General features: G+C 44.1%; 1 non-coding gene across 1 annotated transcript; it reads right to left on the bottom strand.

The window, feature by feature from the left end:
• Positions 1-983: 983 nt before the first annotated feature.
• On the bottom strand, positions 984-1,056 carry TRNAP-CGG (transfer RNA proline (anticodon CGG)). The gene has a single exon. It is a non-coding gene; the product is annotated as a tRNA-Pro (tRNA).
• Positions 1,057-19,384: the final 18,328 nt, after the last annotated feature.

Genomic DNA, 19,384 nt, shown 5'->3' with positions numbered 1-19,384 from the left:
GGCCGCAAACAGAGCGTCTCTTGTAATGGTGAAGCAGCTGTAGATTAGTTTGGTTTAGCTTATGGAATTCAACGCCCCGAAGCGACTCAGACTGTGAAGACCGTCTTAGTGGAGGGCTTCAGCAGTTTCGACCAAGTGTGTGTTTTTTTTTTTTTTTTTTAACGTACACTGACATCGCACCGCGCCTTTGCGTTGCGCCTCCAACGAATGCTCTAAAGTACTTTTACAAACATAATAATGGAGGTAGCCTGAAGTTCCGATGCGTCGCAAGCACTTTCTTTTTGAAGTTTGAATTGCATTAGTAGTGGAGTGAACAATGCTACAGAAAAGCAATGAGGTGCGTTTTTTTGGAAATAAGCAGCGGAAAACTGCCACTGTCCCAAACAAGGATCTGCGGATATTTGTATGATTGTTGTGCAAGTCTTGCGATACAACAAAATAATTGTGTTTCGTAAAGAAATTTCTGCTGAAAACTGCGCCATTAGAGAATTTATGGACGTGCGAAAGTTGCCCGGGTGCCAAAATAATCAGGTAACGCCGACTACAGAAAAACAAAAACAAATATGAAACAGGGTACAGCATCAGTGAACGCCTCAAGTATTACAAAATATGTTTCTCAAGCGGCAGAAACGATGAACCGGACGATGCGTACAACAGATTATTTAATCTGCAGCACAAGCCATTGGCACAATGTTGGTACAGTGTTGAAAATTCTGGCCCATCACAAGACCAATGCATTGCCAACACAGTATCAATAATGGGCCATGATTTGTGCTGCTTGGGTATATATATATATATATATATATATATATATATATTTATGTGAAGGAAAGAAGCCAACATGTCGGCGAGGCCAAGGAAAGCGTTGGGGATGGTACTTTATGTCTTTTTTTTTTTAATGTTTACTTGGATAATCACTGAAATTAGTAATGTAATCTGTTTAGGGGAAAGGTAATTAAACACAAAGTAGAAGAAAAACAACGTGCCGATGGTGGGAACCGAACCCACGACCTTCGAATACCGCGTCCGGTGCTCTTCCAACTGAGCTACATCGGCCGCTGTCCCCCCTGCTACTTTCTTGGGTATTTATGTTGTCTGTACACGAACCTATATATATATATATATATATATATATATATATATATATATATATATATATATATATATATATATATATATATATATATATATATAGCTTATAAGATAAACGAGCAGCGGAGCGCGCAAGAGTAGTCGCTGCGTTGCTTCTCGTCCTGTTAACGGGCGAACCATGGTGTCGGGTTCACTTCCTTTCGTGACTCCGCCGTGAGCCTTGCTGGTGGCCCTTGGATGGTCGTCGGGCGATATCAGAGTGATGCCTAGTGCGAGAGCATCGATCAGCTATTCGAGTGAGGGCCAGGCAGCCGTAACCTGGTTCCGAATCCCGTAGAGAAAGATCTCCCGCAACTGGCAAAATGACAACTGGAACCAACCGAATGCCAATTGGCATCTATCATATTGCTGTTCGTCCAAACTTCGTTTTAGCCAGTTGGAACCAGTCTTTGTGAAAGGAAGTTCAGGAGGAAAATAGGTCAGGGCGCTGAACCGGTTTCTCTAAAACGATCGCTCGTTAACGTTCAATGTACTCGCATATTTTGTAAGGTTTATACCCGGCGTCACTATATAGTCAGAAACGTATTTTTCATGTGTTGTTCATGTGATATGAGGAAAAGGCTACATTTGTGCAGCTTAACTGGCGTAGCGTCACCGCATATATGTGACAACTAGTATGAAAAAAAGAATGATATAGAAAACTCCTCCGCTGGTACGGAATAAGTAGCATAACTACGCAACTATTGAAATACGCATTAAGTAACATGATCATTTAATACGTTATCATATAGCATGAACAAATTAATCTTAGGTACAGTAACTTTGTTACGGCTATGTTGACGCATGCCAGTACTTTATAGAAACGTGGCAAAAATAATACCATTGCAAAAACGTTGCCGATCTTTCTGGTACTTGGACATTGCCTGAAAAAAAATTAGCATTTTAAGAAGAGTTATGCACATTTCCTCTTTATAGCTAGTCCGCTTACCAGGCACGAACCTGAACTCAGGACACCGCGCTTTCGATAATATTGGCTATTTGCTGTTATGCATGCCAAGTGTTATAGCAAGATTATATTGGTTGGTTTATTGGGTTGAACGTCACAAAGCGATTTAGGCTATAAGAGACGTCGTAGTGGAGGGCTCCGGAAAATCGGACCACCTGGGGATCTTTAACGTGCACTGACATCGCACAGCACACGGGCGCCTTGCTTCTCGCCTCCATCGAAAAGCGGCCGCCGTGGCCGGGATTCGATCCCGCATCCTTAAACAGTAAGAATATATTGTTTTTCTTGGTTTCTGAACATTTTGAAGAGAAGACATCTGTGTAGATTAGGTAACGTTGCCAGAGCCATCGTTTTTAGCACTAACGCAGAGTGGTAAATTGAACTCATGTTGCAAATGATTTTATTCAGCCTACAGCGAAGGTTTCGTTAGCTTGGTCCCATTTGGTCGCTTCATTGCTAACCCACACCAAAAGGCATTATACTCACGTTTCTCTCCCGCCTCCTTTTTCGCTCTGGTTGAAATTGTGCGAGTGTATCGACTCACTTGGATCCCTATTTCGGAGTCTTGCATTCGTGACGCGCAGCGGGGTTTACCCGTTCCAAGGTGCCGCAGCTACTGAGACAGCATGCGAGTTTGCCAACACAGCGCCCTTGAAGCCGGTCGACGCTGAGTGAGGCGTTCTGAGGCCACACGCTGTTTGCAGCTCCCACCATTGTTTCGCCGGCAGCAGTTGCAGGGGGTTTGCTCTCCAGGGTGCGTTTGTGATTTCCCTGTTCGCGGCGCAGTGAGTATGGATGGATGGCTCTGCTTGTCGTCGCCAGCGTGAGTAGTCGGAACCGGTGTGAGTTTCGGCCCGTGCTCGGCCTTCGCACTACTTTGGTTAGCTGTAGTGCCGTTGGAGTGGAATGGCGCGTATCCCAGTAAACACGAACGGCAAGAGATTGGTGCATAGTTGTTTGAGGCTGATGGATGCTGTAGTGGGGTTTCGTTAGAAAAGCTAGTATCAGCTCATGTTATCTTATTTACCGCGTCTTGCCATAGGCGAGGCTATCAAAACACTGGATCTGAGAAAAACACAAAAATCAGATTTTTTTTTTTTTGCAGGAAAGCACAAAATAATTCAGAAAAAATTAATAAGGATCATAATTTAATTCCATGTAAATAGGAGATAACTGCTGATGATGCTTCAGGAAATAATTGGGTAGTTTCAAACAGAGCGCAATCGTAGTGGTAGTATTAAGAGGTGATGGTGTCTGGCGGTGCAGTCATGGCGCCTACAGAAGAGGCTACAGCTGCTATAATGAGCAAGAAAAATGCAAAACAAATGAAAATTCCTTGCCCGCGATGGTAAAAAAATCGCGTTTTAAGGCATTGGTTCAAGGGAATTGTTTGGACAGGATCTTTTCCCCCAAGAATTTCATCGTATCATCATGGCGAGGGAAATATTGTACTAATTGAAAAATGGGTACAGTATTTCCTGTCGGTATCCTGTAGCAACGGGGATAAAACCTAATACGTCCCGAATGCCAGCCAGATGCTCTATATCTCACGGCCACCGAGTGGCCAGTTATAAACTCGAATAACTTAGCATCGTAAGGGTCCGGAGTAATGGGTCGTTAATAGGAACAATGTAAGATGATTTGCGGCGTTTAACATCCTAAAACGAATCAGGCTACGATAGACGTCGTAGTGGAGGGCTCCGGAAATTTGGATCTCCTGGGCTTCCTTTAAAGTGCGCTGACATCGCACAGCACACGAGTGCCTTGCTTTTCGTCTCCATCGAAAAGCGGCCGCCGCGGCCGGGATTCGATCCCGCGTACTTGGAAACGCCAGTCCAGCGTGCTAACCACAGCGCCACCTCGGCGGGGCATTGGGCAAAAATCACAAGCTAAGCTTAGAGAGGAAAGAATAGTACACGAGTGTGAAACAACGGTGTACTAAGAATTGGCTAAAAGGTCTCTGAACTCAACTCCATTCAGTTCTCACCTTCAACGAACTTTGATTACTTGACTTTCTGCTGCTTATTCGTATTCATTATTTCTCGCCGCTCGGTCCGAACCGTTGATGATGACGGTTGCTTTGAGTGTATGGGGGCCTACAATAACGCCAACAATGAGTGGGTATACGAATGTGCAGTCTTCCTTCTTCGGAATAAGCAAAATTTATTTGCAGTCGAATCACTTCCTTTTCCATCCGAAAATAGGCAGTGAAATTGGTACCGGGTTTCTTCTGTGGCCTTCTCTAGCCCGTAAAGGACTTGATTTTAGAAAGTGGCCTCCTTTGTCTCTAGAGCACGGCGAACTGCCGAAAGCGGACAAATTCATTGTCTTCCTAGCGTCTCATTAGAGCTAGAACGCGCAGAAAAATTCGCCTGCCAGCATGTCCAGAGCATAACGTCCCTGCTCTCTCTGCGAATGTTCAAGCACTGCTGCATAGCTCAAAGCATAACTCAAGTCCACATATCAAGTCTAAACCACTGCTTAGCCTATTAGGCGTAACACTCGAAAACGGCGGGAAGCAACGCCGGCAAGAGAGCAGAAGCACTTTGCGCATTAATGTCAGGTACAAATATGGATTATCAGTATTGGATGCCCCGTTGTAAGGATCATATAAAGATCATATGGTGCTGCTCTGTTACTATACGTATAAATAGGCATGCGGCGATGTAATGGACTCCGCGAAATGTCATTCCATTAAGCGGTCAGTTCATACGAAAACAGACTTGCTCATGGTCTGCTCGAACTAAAAAAGCAAAAAAAAAAAAAAAACAAAAAAAAAAACAAAAAAAAAAAGCAATGCGCGTGGGGTAAGGCTGTCTTTCGACTTTGTTTTTAATTTTCCTTTTAATACTTAGTCCATATAATATTCCTTTGCGGGGGATGGTATGCAGAATATGAAAAAGGCAGTCGCCATGCGATTATTGCCTGCCCGCTATATTTAGATTTATTGCAATTTTATTATTTAATCATTGATTTGTAAGCACCGTGATCGCACAATACGGGGATGATGTTGGGTGATTGGTACTTTATTGCCAGCAGTGCCGATTGCCTTTTTGCCCGGTCTTGGATGATCTAATGCGGAAGTCAATTGAAATTGTAAGCCGACAGGTTTAAGATGCATGGTCATTTGATTATGGGTAGCCAACCCTGTACACGTAGGGATTTCAAGCATGCGTTTAGATGGTTTCCTCTCACTACCAGCTGGGCTACCTCCACATCGGGACAAGGAATCCTCCAATATCCCTCCAAATTAACGCTGTTTGGTGTACGGCATGGTCACCTTATGCCCGCGCACTTCGTAATATTTCCTAACCGCAAAAAGTTTTTGGACTAGTTTGTCCATAATTGCAAAGAAAGAGTGAATCCTAGTACAGCAGATAACCGAAAATCTTCCGCATCACGTGACACACTACGTAGCTTGTTCGCCCGGAACCTGGCCGTCGGCGCTCGTATGGTGGCGTCGAAAACAAATACGCAAATATCAAATCAAAACTGGTATCAAAACTGACGCAACCGTTCTCTGTGCAGCTCCCAGGGTGGTATCATACAATTTCGCTATCCATTTAATATCCATCGCTAGTCAAATTGCAGGATAGTTTGCAGTAGGCATTGAAACTGACGACACATGTATGCCGTTGATTGCAACCGTAGGCGTCCACCGGGAAGTAGACACATACTTCGCCTTCCTGTTCCCCAAAACCAACTTAAATAAAACCTTATACAATTTGGCGGAATAAAGAAGGCGATGTTAAATGCGCTATTGTATCCATTCTTAAGGCGATGCATAAGCATCCTCACAATGTTCACTCATTATTACTATTATTATTATTATTTAGGCAGGATTTCTATCCTGCCGATTTTATCACAGATACTAGAGAAATTCCTATTTCAATGTATTGACTTCCTCCTTAGACAAATTTGATGCCATTTCAAACCGTCAATATGGGTTCATTAAGGGAAGAGGTACTACATTATTGCTTGAGGAATTTGCTGATGAGTTGTACGCTGCTTTTAATGTAAGCACGTTTGGCTGTGCTCTTTTCCTAGACGTTAAGAAAGATTTTGATACGGTTAATCATACTATTTTATTATAAAAAAAAAATGTACCATCTGGGCTTTCGAGGTCCTTTTTATGCTGTTCTAAAGAATTTCTTATGCGGACGTTCACAAGTGGTCAGAATTAATAGCCAAATGGAGCACAGTGGAAAGCTCCCTGTAAAAGCGGGTGTACCACAGGGATCCATTCTATCTCCATTGCTCTTTAATATATTTACAAATGATCTGAGCTCAGTAAAATCCAAGTGCTTGATTTTTCAGTACGCTGACGACACAGTTCTGCTCACGAAGCATATAAACTACAAGACGGCAGGGAATGTGTTGCAGGAAAACATTATGTCATGAAATGGTTTTTCGATAATGGAATCTCGGTGAACATGCATAAACAAAACGAAAATGATATGTTTCAGAAATCCTTTGAAGACACTACTTATAGATAGACAAGTATTCTTGCATGATCATGATTCCCTCCCTTGTTGTTGCAAGCCAATAGAATATGTTAACTCGATCAAATATCTCGGTGTTGTTTTTGACAGCAGCTTATATTGGCATGACCACTTGGCATACCTGTGTGTTAAGCTGCGGAAAGTTACATGGTTACTCTTCAATGTGAAGTCTTTGGCACCGATGTCAGTAAAAAAAAATTTAATTCATGCACTCGCGTACAGTGTTCTCAGATACGGCATAACTACATTTGGGCCATGTCCTTCACGCTGCCATTGCCGTATTGATAGTATATTAAAAACATGTTGAAGAGCATTGCGTACAATTGTCGCATACCATCCTGCACGGACGTCTTTCAGTTCCTAGGCCTTCCGTCAATTCATTCTCTTTTTGTGCAGGCAGTTGTTCACTGGCATTTTTGGAATTCTGACTTTTTAATGATTAATACTCCTGAATGGAAGTTAAGGAAAACATTACGTTATTATATACCGCGGAGTGTAACTAGATACGGGAAAGCAAGGCGCTGTGCTTATGTACCTGAAATCTTTAATGAGTTACCGGATCAAATTTTTGCGGTAACTTCTATGCGTAACCTAAAGATGCATCTGAAAGCCCTCGGTTGATCTCTGTATTCTTTTGTCAGAGTGAAGTTATGCTTAAAAATATATTGGTTAATTCATTTATTTTTATATTGACGTCTACTCTGGGTTTAGAGTTGAATTTCTCAATACTCATGCTGTTAACCAGTTTTTTCCACTTTTTTTTTTTGTTTGCTCTCGCTTGGGTGTAACGATAAGCGTTGCTGTATCTATTGCCTTTTTTGTAGTCTTGGCCGTAACTGCCGGGCCCGGTCGCTCAAGCCTCTTGTTGGCTTTGACGAGCCTGAACCATATTGTATCATCTACAAAGTGGCAATAAACGTTATTATTATTATTATTATTATTATTATTATTATTATTATTATTATTATTATTATTATTATTATTATTATTATTATTATTATTATTATTATTGTTGTTGTTATTATTATTATTATTGTAGGCCCTTTCCCTTTTCGTACACTTGTTTGGCCTAGAATAGCTTTTTCTCTCTTTGTGCGTTGATGCCAAGCGACGCTTATGGCTCACAATTTCAAGCATGTCGTCTCAATAAGTGATGCTCTTTATTGACCTCATGTCCCTGGAGACCTTTACTCGCAGTTGGTCCGTGCTGGTGTTTCCTATACGCATATACCAACCTTCATTTTCCGTCACGTATTTAGCAACCGCCGCGAGGATACATTGGGATCAACGGCACATCTTTTATGTGCCAGAGCACAAAATATATAACAAGCGAACGCGCCGCGGATCGCGGAAACGGAAGCATAGGTTGCACTATATCCAGGTAGCTTGGTACAATTTCATATGGTGGAAGATAACCCGTCTTTGTAAATACTCTCACTGGTGAAGTGAATTACAGGGGCGGTGTAAAATGCTTTAAAAAAAAAAGATGCTAGGTTATCATCAAAACATGGTAAAGTGTGGTACCTACGCACTGGAGACTAGCAGAATTGGGCAAGAAAAAAATCATTGATTTAAAAAGCCAACTCTCTTTAATGTGGCATTCCTCGGAAAAGAAAAGTTAAGTTATTCGATTAGTCTGACATGTCCAGTCTCCCAGCTTCGATCATTGATTTAACGTGGGAAGCCAAACAAGCGAAGTGGTCAACGCGAATGGTTGAGGAAGCCATGCAGCCCCTTCGGCCTTGGGAGAGTTCTTCAAGTAGATGGGGAGGGCCACTGGAAAACAGCTCCGGTACATGTGAATAGGTTGTCTGATGAGCGCCACAAAAGGGGTAAAATGGGGAGACTCCAGCTCAGGTGAAAAAGAGCTCCCAGGTAAATGATGTTAATATGTATGTTAGGCGGGAGACAAGCAGAAAGGTGGAAGGATGGCAGCCAGAAATAAATATACGCTATTTGACGACGTCCCTACCGGCGCCATGTTGTCACTTTGGCACCACGTAGGGAAGCGCGGGCTGCCTAGCGAGTTTCAAAGCGTCGTGAGAATTTCGCTGAAAACCAGAGGGTGCAATGCCACGACATTTATATTTCTATAAGGAAATTTAGTGAACCCGTCTCTTAACCAGGAGTTGAATTTCATTCATTCATTCATTCATTCATTCATTCATTCATTCATTCATTCATTCATTCATTCATTCATTCATTCATTCAATCATTCATTTATTCATTCATTCATTCTTTCATTATATCGTTATTTATTCCTGTAGTTCTTGCTTCATTCTTCCTTTATTTCTTCCTCTGCATGTATAACTCCTTTCTCTCTATACCTTTCCATTTGTACGATTTCTCATTTACTTTCCATGTTTCCAATTTCATTATTCAATTTTTTCGTTTCCTTCCTTTCTTATTCTCTCTCCCTCTTTCTTCCTTTCCTTATTCGCTGCTTCATTTTTCGCTTTATTCGGCGTGAACCAGCACGCATGCCCTTCGTGTGCACTGGCTCTGTGCATGCAACAACGTTGGTAGTAGCCGCAGTCCGTCCACTTCCACGGCAGAGGCGCCGCATGTATGCCAAGCAACTGGGCGTCACATCAATCCTCGGGCGCAGTGTCTTCGGAAACACGCACGCATGCAATTCACCTGCATCGTCACACGCTATCGCACGCTGGCGTGGTATTCTTGAGCACTTCCATCGGTGTCGCTATCGATACGGACAACATATGCCAAGTTTCTCTGCAACAGACTTCCATATTGATAGCTTCTTTATGTCGTGCCACGAATTTTGTACCTTCCTAGATCATGCGGAGTTGTTAGCACAATAAATAAATAAATAAATAAATAAATAAATAAATAAATAAATAAATAAATAAATAAATAAATAAATAAATAAATAAATAAATAAATAAAAAGGAAAATAAATAAATAAAACGAAGTGCAAATTTGGGAGCTTTAGGTTCCTATGTGGTGAATTCGCCATGAGTGACGCTGTTGTTCACTCTAAACACGAATGAGCATATATGGAGTAAAAGGCGGTAGGATGTCCTCTAGCGCACCCCCTGGGGTAGATTTTCACTGTTGACTATAATGAAGGTTATACTTTGGCAACAGAAGCATATTTTCTTCCTAAATAATATTTATTTATGGTACTTAGCAACAAAAGGAGACTTTTAAACGTTGCAACAGAAATTCTGACGTTATTATTTAGAAGATATAGAAAATTTTTAAAAAATATCCGTAATTGATAGAATTTCGCATATTTTTAAGGGAGCATTGGCTTCCTTCCTTCTAAGGATAAAAACCTACCTTAGGGGTCGAGTAGCTTGCCCTTGCTTGAATAAGGAGTGCGCTAGACGATAAGTTACTCCCTTTCCACTCCCTTTCCACTCCCTTTCCACTCCCTCATACGCTTATTTGAATTAAGAGTGTGAAGCATAGGGATAACTCTGCACTGGTGTGCTTAACTGTACACTGACATCATGAAGCACACGGGATACTTTTGCGTTCGTGCGCGTAACAGTGCAACTTTTTAAAGAACGCCAGATGGTAAAAATTAGTGGAGTGTTAATCATGGTACAGTCGCCTGTTTAACCGAAACAACGCAAATAATTTGGTTTCGTTTGTAGAGTTTAACTTGCTAAAGCGACTCAGGCTATGAGGGATGCCGTAGTAGGGGGCTCCGGAAATTTCTACCTCTCGAAGTTTTTAACGATCACTGACATCGCACAGCACACGGGTGCCTTGCTTTTCGTCTCCATCCAAAAGCAGCCGCCATGGCCGGGGTTCGATCTCCACATCCTTGAGTTCAGGGAGTCGAGCGCAGTAACCACTAAGCCATAGCGGCAGGTGCAACGCAAATAGGAGTCTTTGCTGTTGGCATGTGTGTTTGCATACGTGACGTACAAGTGGATTATGCTTGCAAAATAGGGGAACGTTGAAACAGAGCATAAGAGACCCTTTCGAGTCCTGACGTGACGAGCTGAATGTAATGGGCGCAATTCGCTGAAGCCGGTGCTAGCCACATCTTCTTTAATTACGAAGCAGGAGCTCCTGGGACATCCTGTCGATCTTGCGCGTGAAGCTCAGGTCCTTTGCCGTGGTCCCTTGGGGGACCGTAGACAGTGGCTGGGCGCAGATAGACTTGAGCACTTGCCGCTGAGCTGTATGCCATCAATTAAAAAAAAAAGAGAAAAATTTGAGCAGAGACCTAATTACGGGGATTGGTTCGGCGACGAGATAAGGCACGCTTCCGAACTGCCCCGCCGCTGGTCCTTATCTCGCCTCGACCGAGCGACGCCGTGGCTCGCTATATATATTCATGCGCACGTTGTCGCTATCGGCGGCCGTCAACCTGGCGTAGAGGGGGCAGGCGTGAGCGCGCCAACTCTGCCAGGGAGACACGGCAATGCATCACACTTTGGCGCTTTTTCCCACAAGACCCCGTGCCTGCCTTTGATAGAGGGGTTTTACCACCTTTCACCTCTTCGCGACACCTGGCGGCGCTGTTCGTGGCGACGCCCTGGACGCCGGCACAGTGCGGCCATGTAGAGGACTACACTGACTCCCACGCACGCCAGTGGTTTTGCCATGGATCTTTGTAGAATAACAACCTCAAAATTAAGAACCCACTACTTCAAGAAGCTTTGGAATATGTTTAAAGAAGACACTTTATCATTCTTCAGTCCTCCTATAATTTTGATATTCAGTCCTGATCACCGGTGCACCAGCGTCCACATGAGTTTAGAGAATATAAGCAAATAATAACAGGAGAGCTATAATCAAGATATGCATAGCATATGGGCCACATTTTATATTGTTTCATGCATCAGACGTCTTTTTTTATGTTTTACGTTTTATGTATTTCTGTTTTTGTCTTTGCTGTTGTTTTCAACTTATTATGGAATGTTTTCATCCCTTGATCTTTTTTGCTATCTTATATTAGTTAATTTGTGCGCCACCTGCTGCCCTGTAATGCTTCGAAAAGGCACGCCATTTGTGACGTTTATCCGTCGTCTCTCTGCACGTGTGCATGGGAAATGAAGGATTTAACTGAATTGACAGTAATGAAGCCATGATGTTATCACTGTCACTTAAGCGCCGAGTGACTGTGGCATTTGAACCTTACTTCACAGCTAAACTTGCACTATAGGGTCAGCAATATTCCCGCATACTTTCAGGTCAGATAGGAGAAGCTCGGACCAAACAGCTAAAAAGACTGCTGTGATCAGTGCGGTGTACAGCCTTCTTTGTACAGCCTAAAATTGCAAGGTCGAAGGAAATTGGTCTTGCCAGATTAGATGGACTTGTGATTGGTCCCGGGATTACCGGTTGGCTACTATAGGGACGTTACCTAAATCGACTGTCATGCCGCGTTTTGCAAGAATGTGGGCATAATTGTGAAGGGGATACGCCAGCAGTTCTCGCTTAAGTCCCTATATTCAGATTAGGCTGTTAGCAGCTCACAAGTCTCCGCGTGCGAGTGAGGGAAGGCTACACGGCGAGGGTCTGAGGACAACCTACTGGTGCTTCGATTGGAACATTTGGATCTCTGCGGTGAACAAAATGCGAGGTACCATCTTCTTGCTGCGGCTTTATCTTAAGCAGCGCCTCTTCGAGCACTGCGTTTGGGTCGATGACAGACGTTGATCACATGATGCGATGCCATCAGCCGTGTGATTGGAGTGCGAAGTCGGTCCAGCTGCGCAGACCTTGCGGGGTATGTTTCTTTCGGAAAGTCTTCGATACAAAACAAAGCATAAAATGGGCATAAATATCTACGCATCAGCGCCTACAACAATGAATCGCGCTGTAGACAGGCGTTGGGCTTTTTATCTGCACTAGCTAGCTTCCCGTCGCTGAAGTTTGGGTCCATGAGTTCTGTTAGCGTCCGTTGGTTTCGATGACATCAGAGGCCGATCACGACTGGTTTGCCGCGGATTATGATGATTAGCCGGCGAGCTGGGAAGAGAGGTGGTGCACCGGCGGAGGCAATCCTGAACGCCGACCTAAGTCTCCCGAGGCGCGCAGCGACATACATAACAGGCTGATTTCATTAAATGCAAGGAACGTAATATTTATTGAAACACATATGCCGGAGGAAGTTCTGCAGGCGATGTACTGTGGGGGTTTATTGCTCAAAAACATTTAGTGGGTGATGGGATGTACTTACCAAATGCTATACAATAAATAATATCAATACCGTGCTTTGAAAAGCACCTGTGAATAATAAAAGCCATTTCATTTTTTTTAGAGCACTAATAGAACAAGGAGTAGAAACCATGAATATCATAGAAGTATTCACGAATAGTTAATGCCAGGTGTTTATATCGAACGAATATTCCTGGTAACTTGAGTAAGTGTAAAAACTGCAGAAGAGTGGATGTCAAAGTAACACTACATGTTGATTGTTTATTTGTTTCTGGCAATAAGTTACAATGTGTATAGTAGCATCATGCTGGGTAATTTATTTGAACGTATAAGTGTAAGGTTAAGGCAATTACACGTTTTCGATGTAAGCGAATTATGTTTTGTTGCAGTGTGGTTTTTCATCACTGGCGAATAGAGGAGATGAAGCAATGTTTAACACATTTACATATGCATACATATGTAAATGCATGGTATACATATGGTATACATATGCATGCGAATGCAGAGAATGTGCGGAATATGACAATATACACCAATAAATGCCGAGGAAGCGTAAAAAAATAGATTGGTACTGAGGTGAGCTAATCGAGCCTGAGTCGCCTTGAACTGTTTCTATGAGCTATTGAGACGTCGATAGGAAATAGAATTCATACATGTGAGCCGAATCATTGCTTTGTGTTTGAGTGTTCGGCGCCAGGCCTAAAAAAATCGGCTCCACTCATTTCGTCCATTCTTTCGGGCCTTAAAACAAAACTGAATTTGTCTAGCTCCCGATTGATGTCGGTAAAAGAATTAGGCTAAATAGAATTTAGGAACCACGAGACGGTACCTCGCAGGAGACCAGGGGCTTGAACTACTTTGTAGGAATTCACGGCTGTGTGAATAGGCGGCCAGACTCAGACACACGGGAGAACCTGATTAGCGCGCGCCTGTGGGTGCTCGCAACTCAGTGGATACATTGAAATTTGGAAAGAAAAGAAAACAGGTGCTGCTCTGTTCGTCTCTATCTCCGATTCGTATAAGCTTTTGCCGTATCCTTTTTTTCTTCCTATTTTAATCCATTTGTCTCGTGGTCGTTTCGCAATTACAAATTCTGGAGAGCGCTGTTCGTTTGAACGCATCTGCAAGAGGCAAATGTTGATGAGCTGTGCCACCAAGAGTTCCTCAGCTCACGCAAATTCGGCCTCACGCACGTCTAGGCGTGCGTGCCGTTGATTGTGTACGGGGAAAATGGACTTGTGGTTGAGCTGAGGCCGGGTGTTTGGACCCTTAAGAACCATCGGAGAAGTCAGCCTACCACCTTGTCCCACGCTTCCCGTAGATTGCACCTCCGGTTAGACTTGACAGGGAGAAATTGGCAGTCTCCTTTTCCTGTCACTTTCTACATATTTAACTTTTCTGTCCCACATTTTGCGGAGAGTATGTTACTCCTCTTGGGGGGTTTCTCTGATTTCCGTTCGGCTAAGGTTAAACCTCGTGTGAAGTGAGCATACCGTAAATTACGTTATATTCGGGTATAGTTTGGGCTTTCAGGTTTGGTGTGCAAGTTTGCAGTGTTAAATGGTGTGTTTTTTTTTGTGAGCTGTAGTTCTGGTGTAAATGCTACCGCTTCCACAGCGCCAGGCAGTTCCAGTCAGGAGCCGATTTGCTGGTTTTGTCTTGCAATACGGGCAGCATTTTTATTGCTTTGAATATAAAAAAATAAAGTAAACAAATTAATAATTGAAACTCCATTGCTTTGCACAGGGGTTCGTTACAAGTTCATTTGTCGTTACCTACGTTTGGAACCCAATTCTACCGCAGTCGAATAATACATATATATCGTAGGGCAATACAACCTTACGTCAAACAGAATAATGACAAAATAGAGTCAGGACACAGCTATGTCTCATTCATAAACATGAAAACAGGACCAGCAAAAATGTGGTGCCAGGTAGAGAAAATAAATGACGGCCATTTTCTGCCTGTGATTCCACCTCTGTACAGACAAGTATGGAAGAACAAGCCGCCATATCGGGCAAGCATTTTGTCACGGTATCCAGCTCTTCTCACTCTAGGAAGTCATTTTTGAAATCCAAAACTCGCAATCGAAAGACAAAGACTGAAACAACGTGCAGTGCAGAAGATCGACACTATCGCGAAGCTTTGTAATTTTTTCAGGAATATATCACGTTTAAATACGAGATGAAAACAAATTTGTCTGTAATGATTGCGCCCAAGCACAGCTGCTTTCTAGTTATTGCAGATTTGTTCTAGTTGCCTATGGGCTCCCTTACCTGGAAGGTTCTTTGCATTTTTTCTATTGACCGCAGCCGAGAGCGGCATGCCTTTCTGTCCGATTCGCAGACCTCCAATTATGTTTCCTGCTATCGCCGAAGCTCCATCGCTCCCTTCTTTTTTTCAGAAAGATTCGCTGCATTCCCTGACGCCTGGACTGCCATGATGACTACGCGATAATACAATATCTCAAATATTTAAAAAAATAACAGTTTTCTCTTGCTGTAGACAACAAGCACCAACCCAAGTGAACTGCTTCACTAACAAGTGCTGGTCGGTTTCTGTGAATGTGCTGCATAGAGACACTTCTGAGGCTTAAGGAAAAAAATACTGGTATTAATAGAAATACTGATACTCTTCATGCTTGAACTCCGGACCATGTCTACAGATATGGCGCATTTGGCAAGTACTCGCAGATTATGACTTGCAGCTTACGGGTATCGCTCAAGAGGCCGCTTTTCGATGGAGGCGAAAAGCAAGGCGCCCGTGTGCTGCGCGTTGTCAGTGCACGTTAAAGAACCCCAGTTGGTCGAAATATCCGGAGTCCTCCATTACGACGTCTCTCATAGTCTGAGTCGCTTTGGGACGTTAAACCCCACAAACCAAACCAAACCAAACCAAAGTATAGAACAGTTGCATCTTACCTGTACTCACAATGTGGAGGCTAACGAAGAGGGTTCAACTTAAGTTCAGGACAACGCAGAGGGCTATGGAACAGAAAATTGTATCGGGTTTCCATTGAGGGATAAGAAGCGTGCAGAGTGCGTCAGAGAAATAATTCGAGTTGATGGCATTCTAGTTGAAATCAATAATAAGAAATGGGCGTGGGCAGATCATGTAGTGCGAAGAGATGACAATCAGTGGTCGCTTATGGTAACAAATTAGATTCCAAGGAAGGAAGGAAAGCGTAGCAGGGGTCGGCAGAAAGTTAGATGGGTGAATGAGGTTATGTTCGAAGGGATCAAGTGGATGCAGCTGGCACAGGATTGGGTTAATTCGAAAAAAAAATGAGAGAGAACTTCGCCCTCGAGTTAGTATAATCAGGCGGACAATGATAAGACAGAAGGCGTGAAAAAAAATTACTGCATCATTTTAAAAGCTGCCAACTTACAGGTCCACAGCGGTGATGAGCAGCCTCACCAAATATTCTGAAAGCGCTAGTGTTATGTTACTGTTTATACTTGAACTCCGGACCATGACCCCAGAACGATATACTATGGGCTTTGCTGTGCATCATTAACATTAAGAATCTGTTGAAGGCAAGGTGAACGCTTCCGACCCCTCCGAAATTCGATGCTTCCACGAATGCGGCAAAAAGCCGCCCCGTCGCTGGCCTTAGCTACAAAACCCCTAGGGTACTTACATATCAGAAAAGGTTCAAGCAGGCGCTAAGTATGCTCCAAACTGCTCTGTGCAAAAATCGAGAGTTGGACCTACTACCGCATGGTTTGAACCGCGTCAGCACATCGAATTGTGCTCCAAATAGCTTATTTAATTCTTGCGGCCTTGCTCTCATAGTTGACGAGAGAAATAAATAGTTGAAATCAAGTGAGCAAATTAGTGAAAGATTTCCGAATAACCGGATGAGGGAATGGCAGAGGTTGGCCTCCAATGGCGAAGCCAGTGCTGGAACTGTCGATTCCTGGGATTTATATTCGCAATGCTGTGTCTGTTTGCGAAGAGCTGCTGTTGAGAAGCAAATTCTCGCATGAACTCTCACGCATGTGCCCTGCCGCTTCACGCGTGAATTTTATTTTTCCCTTACAGTTATTTCGCGGCATTCGCTTCAGCCGCTGTTGTCGTTCCGCCCAAACGCTAGGAAGGCCTCATTACTGCTGCCTACCGATGTGCGAGATAATTATTTTGTTGCCTGCATAATATAAGCATGGGCAAAGCCCAATGCTGCTTTTGACCTTGCTCGTCGAAGCACCTACTGGGTACAGCTATCCACGGATATGCAGACAAGGCAACAGGGTGGGGCTTTTCTCTCAGTGTTGTTATCGTTGTTGTTACTTTGGGATATTTTGGGGAAGGGATACTGGTCGCGATTTATATTGGCCACATTCAGTGGCATCACTCTTAAAGACAAGAGGGTGGGGTAAGAGGATGAAAGGTGGGGGGGGGGGGGAGGGAGAAGGAAGGGGTCACGTCATCGATGCCTCAGTAGCCGTCCTATAGCACGGCCTAGAGCACTGTGTTTAGGCCGGTCTCTTCTAGGTGCGCCAGGAGGTGCCGATGGGCAGATAGGCTGGTCCATGCGTGCCGCTGAGCCTACGTGTCCGCAGGGAGTCGGAGGGCTCTGTAGCCAGCCTGGATTTGTCGGTGGTGATGAGGGTATACATTTATTTGGTGCGCGCACAGCAAGCGCACAGCAAGCTGGTTAGTATAGTAGATTTATAATGATGCAGAAATAACGTTAATAATTTTGCAGCGACTGTCTATTCTAGAGGAGGATTTGCGAACTGTCTGGACGAACTACCTTCTGCTGCTCAGTCAAACGACGCGTTTCGGCTCTAGCTTTCATTGCGTAGCCGCGGGAAGTTGTCGCATCGTAGAATATCAGATAGCGGACTTGTCTCCGTCAAAATGTTCAACCAATGTGCTACGGCTTCAATCCTAGCCCGTCTTGCACGTCTTTCTTTTCTCAGCGTTTCCTTCGACCCTGGGTCGCCTTGACGAGAACTGCCGGACCCACGAGTTCCGCTGATGGTAGTACTTCTTAATATTCTCTAAGCTTTCGTGGGAACTGAGGCTACGAAAAAAATAAGCATGCATAAACGTGCGCACTATGGACACAGCTGTTCAGTATGCTATTCGCAGACCGTCTTTGAGCGAGAACACCGATAACGACGCATCAGCGATGGTTGTCTCAGAACTAAGCTTAAGGAAAAGAAAGGTGAAACAAGCCGAGCACTCTCTGTACTGGGAGTGCAGCCTGAATGGCGAAGTTAAGTGCACTCCGAATGTGCGGACCGCAGGAGCTATTTCAATGCCCCCGACGGCGTCCAGTATTCATGAGTCCAGCGGAGCAGCGGAGGCCCGGTGCCGTTCTGTGTGTACACAGCAGAGAACGGGAGATCGGCTCCGGGTAGTGCCTAACGAAGCGAGAGGGTCGGGCGTGGAATTCGGTTTCTTCGGCACGAATCAGGGGAGCCGGGACGAAAAACGAGCTCGGCAGCTTGCCGAAGAAGATAAAAAGGAAATAGGCGGCGATACCTCTCTATAGGGCAGAGTGGTAGTTAGGACTGCTTCGCCAGTTTGTCATCGCTTCTTAGGCGGGACGTCCGAGCGGGTTAGAGGGAGCGTAATTCCTCGTCTCGATGCGCCCTTATAATTCATTCTTTATTCCGGGCACATGGTCGATACGAAGTGGGAGCAAACCTTTACATAAACCCGAAAGCAACTTAAATACATCGGCGCTTAGCAAAAAAAGGGACGCTTTATGCCTCTCTTCACATTTCTTTCACTTTACATGGTTCTCCATTTCTGATCATTTAGACGCAAGAAACGAAATACGACGATGCTCAACCTGGAATAGAGGGGGGAAAGGAAGCGTTGGAGTGCCCCTCATCCTCACAGTGATGGGACGAAGCGCTCGCGGCGCCGCGGTGCGGAGCTGTGCTACATTTTTGGGTATATGCGCTCAAGTGGACCGTTGCGCGCACATTTGTGCGACTCGCAAGGCTGTGCGCCATCAACAACAAAAAAGAGGACCAAGACCAGATGTGGCGCCACCTATATTTTTGCTCTTTAAAACATCGCGGCACCGTGTTCTCTTCTGTACTTGGTCCTTTTATGCGCTGCTGATGCAAAATGATTTACCATAAGATCCGTTCTTGTTCGTGATGCTACTGCGTTGTAGTCGCCAGTATGATGAACCAACAAGCCGGCCACTATATATTAAGCAGGTCGAATGACCTTGGTCTAATTGTGTGTCGGTGTTCACCGAAAAGTTAGAATGATATTGTCCCAAAAGCAACTTAAATACAAAAGGTAAAATAATGCGGAATGAAAAAGGCGGTGTTAAAGGCACTATGGCGCCTATTGTTAAGGCGAAGCTTGATCTTCACCCTTATTCAAACCGCGTACAACATTGCTAAACTATATAGAACCACGCTTAAGAAGCTTTCGTTCGTATCAATAGGTTCAGCTGAAACCTACACCCCCCCCCCCCCCCTTCCCCCCTATTTTCCCGTCTCCGTCTGACTGCTTTTCAAACCTCGCGTTCATAATTAGTTTCGAAGGGCAACTAAATAAAATTAGTGACTACGTCAAAACTCGATTTAACGAAACCCGATTTAACGAAAATCTCGATTTAACGAAGGTATCCTAATTCCCCCTCAGACGCCCATAGGGTTCAATG

The sequence above is a fragment of the Amblyomma maculatum genome, chromosome 9 (assembly GCF_055883805.1).
Source record: "Amblyomma maculatum isolate TAMU_Amacu chromosome 9, ASM5588380v1, whole genome shotgun sequence".
NCBI lineage: Eukaryota > Metazoa > Arthropoda > Arachnida > Ixodida > Ixodidae > Amblyomma > Amblyomma maculatum.
The sequence above is the reverse complement of the archived record's forward strand: the minus strand, read 5'-3'. Positions and strand labels throughout refer to the sequence as shown.